The sequence below is a fragment of the Cydia strobilella genome, chromosome 8 (assembly GCF_947568885.1).
Source record: "Cydia strobilella chromosome 8, ilCydStro3.1, whole genome shotgun sequence".
Lineage (NCBI taxonomy): Eukaryota > Metazoa > Arthropoda > Insecta > Lepidoptera > Tortricidae > Cydia > Cydia strobilella.
In genome coordinates this window covers 11,751,536-11,759,561 of record NC_086048.1, presented here as the reverse complement: position 1 = coordinate 11,759,561, position 8,026 = coordinate 11,751,536, and positions in this window count along the sequence as shown.

Sequence of the window (8,026 nt, the reverse complement as noted above, 5' to 3'; positions counted from 1 at the left end):
TACCTTTCACGCGGCGAACGACGCAGATCACGCAGACCTTGCAGTATATTCCGAACATTAGGTACCTACGGAATCGATATAAGTAAGACCCCGGTCAAGTGAAATGGTTTGTTAACGGTCTCAATTGATCCTGTCATTGGGAGTAAAATCAAATATTTGTCAATCAAATATGTACATAAAAATATTGTCAAATACTAGAAATAAACATAAGCTCGCACTTCGCAGTTCCCTTCACTCGGCTCTATAAAATTAAAAAATCGTTCATGGGTAAGATTTTATAATAAACTTTCAAACCATATTACTGAATTCATCAATTAATAAATGAACGATTAAATTAATGGACGAACTACTGAATTATAAATTAATAAATTTAAGAATTATGTCAAGCGTAAACTTATTTCTAAAGCTCCACCATACAAGACTGCATGAATGATAAAACAACGTGGGATTAATTGTGATTTGAAATGATTAATTATTTATTGAATATTATTATGGAAAAATATTAACATTAATAAACTGCTCTTGTAATTAGCTTAAGATAATATAATATATATTATCTACTTAATTATTTATTAGGTATATTTGATTCATGATGAGGAAATGGATATTCCAATGTATGTACTTCTTTTGTTGTGATTTTTTGACATTTAGATATTATTCTAGAAACATTCTAGACTAGTATTTTTTACTAAAAATATATATATTTGACGATCTTTTTGTGAAATTTTTAGTATTATCTAAATTAGATCTGTATAATAATTGAATATTATTATGGAAAAATATTAACATTAATAAACTGCTCTTATAATTAGCTTAAAATAATATAATATACAATACTTACCATTCATAAGTGCTTGTTGTTGCTAGGCCTACACGAATAAAGTATATTTCAACTTGAACTTAAACTTCAAAAGGTATGTAATTGAGAAAAAGTGACATCTGCACTTGATATTCGAAACCAGTTTTTTGTTTTCGGAGATTTGTACAAAACGTTAAATTTGAAACATTGAGGTCTTGTAATTATTAATTATTTAAATGCATACGATTATAATTTTCCGATTTATTTTATAAATATAAAGATTGCTTGGCTTATTCAGGCATAATCAGGGAACGCAACATTTTTGGTTTGCTTTAGGTAGTTTAGGCAGGTGGCAGGTAGTGCGCTCGTTTCGGAGGCCAAGATTTTTTTGGATCACAGGCAAAATAGTTAGTTTAAGCAAAGATAGATATAACAATATAACTCCGTAATAGATGGATACAGTCTAAGGAAAATACGTAATAATTTGATTCTCGATCAGATGGCGCCACTAGTTTTGGCTTACTCTCGTATAGAAGGCGTTGACGGTTTCGTTTGTTATTTATAATTTTAACGCATATCAGTGAAAGAACATGGGTCAAAATCATAGAAAAATAATTAATGCAAATAAAAAAATCATTTATTTATATTTAAATACATTTTAACGTATTTTTATAAATCTTCATTTTTAGTTTTAAAGTATGTCGATAGATGGCAGTGAATTTACTGTGGTTACAAAACTTTACTATGTCAGTACCGCTCTATTTTATTATATCCTCTTTGGTTTAAGCAATTTGTCGGCATGCGATGGTAACAACAGTGCTTTTATGTGTGTCAAAGGTGACAACAGGCGCCTGATGTTATCAGAGCATGACATGAAATAATGCCGTGACTGCACGTGTTGAGTAAATAAAAATGAAATTTAATATTGATATTTATTATGATATAAAGGTAACTAGAACAAACTGAACAAAGTTAGTTATTGGAAAAATTAGTCTATACGATTTTCAAAAGACATCAAAGTAGGTACTTTAAAAAAAACTAGAAGCTATGGCTTTATGATAAGTACTTACTACATCTATTTATATACGCTTACGGACTTCTTTACTATAAGTAAATGCGATGTTATATGTTATTTAGCAATTGGCATTTAAGCCATTGTTAACGATGCTCGGATACAACACAACGAGGCTACGTAACGTAAGTCCTAGTAACCTTTTTAGAGAATGACATAAATGTAACTAATTTCGTTTTATTGTAATAACAAACCTTGCGAAAATTAACCCCAGAGGGCTCGTGTTGTATTTAGAGCGCCGGCACCCGGTAGCCCTCTTATGAAGGGTCTATTAACGTTGCATTTTAGTGTAAACCACTTTCCACATGTCGCGCGCCTACTGTCTGTACAACGGGTCTCCCTGAGGTAATTATTTGGAAACGCTTTTTCAAACTAATTTTATCAAGCAGAAACGTCTGCGTATGATATAATATTTTTTTATATTAAAAGAAAAATGGAGAAATTCACCACCTCCTGCAATACTCGAACCGCTACTGCCAAATGAGCTACGCTGGCTTACCTGAAGCATAGAAGTGTGCGTATCTGTCCATTCCTTTATGCTTAAACACCTTAGGGAGGCACATAGCAACATCCTATCCGTAAGAATGTTCTATCCTCAGCAGGCACCGGAGTCTCAAGTTATATTGAGGATTCACCAGTAACAATGTAGGTAGTTATATAGCTCATACATACGTACGTACAGTCGAGTTCATAAATATGTATACATTTTTTCACCTTATTGCATTGAATTAAGGTGATGATATGTATACATATTTATGAACTCGACTGTACTAAACTAATTTTATCAAGCAAAAATGTCTGCGAGCGATACTACATTTTTTTCTGCTTTATCATTATAAATTGCATTCAATTGATCCCACACAAAAAATTGACACTTAACCTATTAATTCCAGTCTAAGCTCCAATAACTTGGCTTATTGAAAATCGTGCTCGACAAAGGTGGTCAAAAGAGCCCCAGAATGGTTGGAACTCGAATTCCACGGCCCACGTTATTGGAACGTCTAAAAATAGGAATGCTTCAGTAAATTGAAATCGAAATCAATATCTTAGGGTAGACGAAATCGGGGTAATGTGTAAACAGGACGAGATTCGAGATTCTTAGCACGGCTGAATGGCATTTGCTACCGTTAGGCCTGTTTTGCATTTCCCAATAAACTGATATTTTTTGTGACGTAATATAATTATGCTGTAAGCATACAGGGCGACTTCATGATAAAATATCTACACTTACTCATATGAGTCTTATGACTAACTATACCATATTTTTAAATACATGTAAAATTAATTTACTCCAAGCGCATCCTACGAATTATAATTAATTAATTATTATTTTGCAACATTTGAATAATTCATGGAACCTATGCAATGTTGTTATAATCGCGGTACCTAACGCAGATTTTGTATAGCGTATATCAATTTGAAAATAATCTATTAGTTACTTAGAAAATATAGGTACATTAATGTCACCCTGCATCAATGTAGATAAAAATAACGATGTGTTTATCAATCTCAGTTGGCTTCGATACTAACGACGCTAACATGTCGACAATAATGAAAAGGAAGTGTAGGTATTGTGAAGCGGCTTTATTCCTTATAGGCGTGTTGTTACATTAATAATCGGGTAGTAGTTAGGTACCTCGTTTGTAGGTAGCGTAAATTGAGGTAAATTTAGCCCATAACTGACAATTATATGGCTTTTTATGGTCCAGTTTGCGCAACCTTTAGGTCAAGTTTGGTATCCTTTTCGTACAAATTAGGGACGAGGAATTCATTTTTGAAATAATCTAATTTACATCAAAATACTTTGCCACTCTCGGGGCTAAAATGCAACTCTCATTAGTTTTGAAAGAATAAAGTGATCTTTTACAAGCTGGTGTGTTGCACTTGTCGTGCAAGATGTCGAATCCATATCAAATCAAGTTGGTTTTTTAATTTCAAATACCGTACCAGAGCAATTATTGACTTTCCTAACTTTCAGCGCAATGGCGCGGATGTATTGGCGCATTAATGAAATTAAATTATATTGTAAAACACTTGTTTTCGGTGTGTATTTACTACGAAATTAAGAAGAAACTTATGTTTCAAAACGTGTAAAAGTTGATGTTACATTATCAAACTTTCTAGTATGTACTACAGTCAACGTTGGATAGTTTTACCCTCAAGGAGGTTATTTAAGATTTAAAAGAAATAGTAAAATGGTCATGACGAGCTGTGTCATGTTGTGAATAGTAACATTAGATTTAAATAAGTAAATAGATTACCTATACTTACTTAATCCGTGTCCTACTTTAAGGTTCAATTTATTATTCGGCGGTCGGCTATTATTTCACGCCAGATTCCTCTCCCGCAACGGAAAATGCCTCTTCGAAAGAGCTTATGCGTGGTTTATGCTCTAATGTATGTAGCCATGAGGCCATGCCGTGCCATGAGGATATGGTTTCTTATTCTTATTTTAATATGACCATGCGTGCGCCGCTGCACCAATCAGCGTCAGTCGCTGTCGCTGACACTTACGAAATGCAAAAATTATATCAAATTGTCAAATATAATCGGCCGCCGTGTGAGATTGAGCGGCGGCATTTCAGCTGACCTTCTTCCCACACGAGATACAGCGCACTTGATAAAACCGTTCGACTGAATTATTACTTTTCTGCCCCGTAGCCCTTTATTCGGATACAAAACGATACTCCCTTGATGTTTTTAAAGAATTTGTTGCGGTAATATTTACTGTTTTTACAATGTGAGTGTAAAATAATTAACTGGAAAAGAAGAAGAAGAATCTATAGAATGGTAATGAACAGTGTATACTTTCATAGGTAACCTGAGCTCGGTGAGGGCTATAGGTAGTAATAAGATGTTCCTTGACTCTTTAAGAGATATATATACTTTTTAGTACTTAATGAGTTAGAACGCTCAAAAGATAAAATCACTAATTCAAATGAAAAAACTAGCTACAGATAGAATTATAGTTCATTCTGGTATAATTTACTTTCTTTGAGACACATCACATAATGTCGCATTTGATAACAGTGTTTAATACAGAGAGGTACCTAAAGGTTTATAGTTATATAAGTACCTACGAAACGCTGAGGGCTCAAAAATAGTTGAGAGTAACGGCCAAAGTTCAACGTTCAATATCTGTAGACAACATTTTAATATTCAGAGCATTCGCTGTACAAACTCGAACTCGCTGTACGCTCGGAGCGACGCAATAAAATAACAATGTCAATTAAATTGCGATTCCTGCCAAGAGGCGCCTGCCAATCCGCTGATTATTGTGATAGATGTCCCAAGTTACGGCTAATAAGCCACGATCAAAATCAACTCTTCGGTTCGCTTCTGAGCCCCATAGGCCCTTATAAAGGCTTGATTAAATAAGTCAAGGTTCCAAATTCATAAACGAAACTAACAATTCTGGGACTTAGGTGGTTAAAGGCTCTTTCGGAATGACTTTCGAACTTGGCGATGAGTTTTCTCCTAAAATTCGTTATTTAACGAGCGTTTAACCAATAACCATACATTGTATTGTTGCTGCTTTGGAATAAATTATTTATCGGCTTCCGAGTTAAGATCAGTTGTTTATAACTTTTATAAGTTTGTTTAAGCTTGACTTGTCCTGTTATCTAGGAATTTACGGGTGATTTATTTTGTTCTTGATTTTCTTTTCGTTGGTTCATAGAGCATGCATGATTACTCAATCATAGATGCTTTAAGACACTGTCTTCCTTTGGTTCTGTTTTTATTTGGAAGCTGATTCTAAGATGCCTGGCAGAACAGCGATGTTATAATCGACAAAACTCTTCAAATAATAGTTAGGTATAAGAGAATTATGGTTTTATTATTTCTCAAAATATTCGTCTTTGTTTGCGATACACTTTTATTTGCATCATTTGAAACCAATTTTTATAGTACTTCTTCCACTCTGACAGAGATATCTCCAAAACTAGCTGATTGAACACATGGACGCGACGGCTTCTTCTCGGGTTGAAAATCGTTGACCATGTCATTTATTCAATCGGAAATAATTATTCAATTGGAAATAAATAAAAATCATTGTTGGCCAAATCAGGGCTGTACGGTGGATAACCCGTTAAATCAATTTTTGTGTGTCTGAAAACCGACTTGTTAACACGTAAAGTATATGACAGCATTGTCATGGTGAAGAATGATGTTGCGTTGCTGGTTGTTTTTCAGTAATATTTAAAGACTTCCGGCAAACAAATGGTCGTGCACCACTCTGAATTAACAGTTTTACGATTGTCTATACTATTTATATCAAAAAGCAGGCTACTATTTGCTTCAAAGTGCTCAAAATGCATGCTTTTTGCATGAGCTACTTTGGTTGAGATTACCCACAGTATTTTTAAAATAAGCCAAACCTGTTGATTATTGTTTAATACATTCGTCACCTGTTTACTCGTAGATATTATAAACAGCTTTTGACTCACCACATTTGTATTTTTTAAATATTTTCTTGCACCACTCGACGCGTACTTTTTTATTGTTCGTTAGGCTAGGTTGTGCGAGATCCAACGCGAACAAATTATTTTACACCTAAATGTTCATGAAATATTTTATGGATGCTCGTCAGACTAATGCCTAGATTACATTTCGCACAACATCGATAAGTATTTCGGGATACAACCATTTCGGCCGACCTTCTTTATTAAGCTCGTCCGTGAGCATGCTACGTCCACGATCGAATTCACTGAACCAGTGATACACAGTGTTTAACGATGGGGCTGCATCGGCAAAAGTTGAAGTTAATTGATCGACGCACCGCTGTTGGGTTTAATCACGTCGAAAATCATAAAAAATCACTGCACAAAAATGTTCACGACCGAGTTCCTTTTTTTGCAGCGAGATGATATTTCAGAACCACAAAAACAAACACAGAGTTAAACAACGTTAGTTTTCTCAATTTAACCTTCGTATTAAGTAAACATTCCCCACATTCCCACACCCCCTGCATTCCCTGCATTCGCCACATTTTAGTGAATTCAATTCAAACAACTGTATATAAAATATTAACTTAACTGCTTAGCATGATAGGTTAGATTAATTTATTTGTAAATTAATTTAATAATTTTCTTTCTAACAATTACTACCTACCTACTTATATGCCTGATTGTGTTAACTTTCGCGCTACATGTCGTTAGAATACTCATAACTGTGCCGGCTCCCTACAGGACAGGCTCTGCCTAGTGTAGGAACCATGTATAAATTACTCCTGATTTACACTATTCAAGTACCTGCTTATGTTTTATGATTATAATGTTTGATCAACATCATATATGTACTGAAATAAAGATTTACTTTACTTTACTTTACTTTTTACATAATACTTAATTGGAAATAAGATTTTTTTAAAAGACTCATTAAATTATTCTTACTTATTCAATCGAACCGATTAAAGTAAGATCCGAACCGATTACTATTACCTACCATGTTTTGTCCATAGATAACTACTTAATTATTTTCATAAACAAAGTTCCTATAGGAATTAAAATTAGAAGAATAACAAAAATTCAAAATGTATGCCTACTGTACTTTTTACAAATACTTACTTGCAATCTACAGATGACCGGAGACAGGTGACGTATCCTTGATCTATTGAGGGTTTCCGGATGGTTTCCGCCGACTAAAGCTACGGCTAAACCATTCTATTCTTGGAGCACAGAGAATATGTGGCATTTCAGAAATTTGACTTTGTGCTATAGCATAATATTCACGGATCGATCACTCCTGGTCATAAGAGCCAATGAGGCGTAACGTAAAAATAACCCTAGCCACCAAAAAGGAAGCCGCGTCCCGGCAGAAAAATAATCTTTAATATAAAAAAAACCGGAAAAGTGCGAGTCGGCCTCGCCCACCGAGGGTTCCGTACTTTTTAGTATTTGTTGTTGTAGCGGCAACAGAAATACATCATCTGTGAAAAATTCAACTGTCTAGCTATCACGGTTAATGAGATACAGCCTGGTGACAGACAGATGGACAGAGGAGTCTTTTTTTAATGAAATATTAGGCAAACGAGCAGACGGATCACCTGAGTGTGATGAGTCTTAGTAATATGGTCCCGTTTTTACCCTTTGGGTACGGAACCCTAAAAAACAACTTTACACAACAGAAATTTTAAATGCCGTTGAAATTATTTC